A 625-nucleotide genomic window follows, 5' to 3' on the forward strand; every position below is an offset into this window, starting at 1 on the left:
GGATTCCTTTACTCTTTTTGGTCCGACTTGGGTAAACAATACAATGTGTCTTTCTTGGTAAATCAAAGGCATGCACATTGCATATCACAATCAATATATACACATCAGGTAGGCGGCCTCCAAGGGGTGAGGAGTTCGCATGTTCGGCATCGCAGTACACTTGTCCACAACCATTTTATCTGACCTTCGCGATCAAGTTGATCCACTGTCAGATAGTAACAGCAGGGGACGTGATATGTATCTTCAGGCACGAGAAATCATAAAATGGAACAACTAGCAAACTACCAAACTTGAGCTAGCTTGGATACCCGATTTCAAAATGTATACCGTGAAGATATTTTTGATATCGGGCTGGGGTCTGCTATCCAGGCTAAACTTGAACAGCACAGTTTCATTTCAAAGACAGGTGTCTGAATACTAGTAATAGTATACAAATCTCGTCCCTCGCTGTTACAACTGTTGCGTAGCAGTATACGAGAAACGACCCCGACTTTCATGATTACCTTTGAGATGCGTTTTCCATTCGCTGTCAAACGTATAGCTTCCTTTGTAGACTCTAGCAGTCTGGATTTTATTTTGGAGTGGAGGTGGGCGCTGGTTCGGGCCTACCTGGTTCTCTAATGTC

This window comes from Branchiostoma floridae, chromosome 18, assembly GCF_000003815.2.
Source record: "Branchiostoma floridae strain S238N-H82 chromosome 18, Bfl_VNyyK, whole genome shotgun sequence".
In the NCBI taxonomy this organism is placed as follows: domain Eukaryota; kingdom Metazoa; phylum Chordata; class Leptocardii; order Amphioxiformes; family Branchiostomatidae; genus Branchiostoma; species Branchiostoma floridae.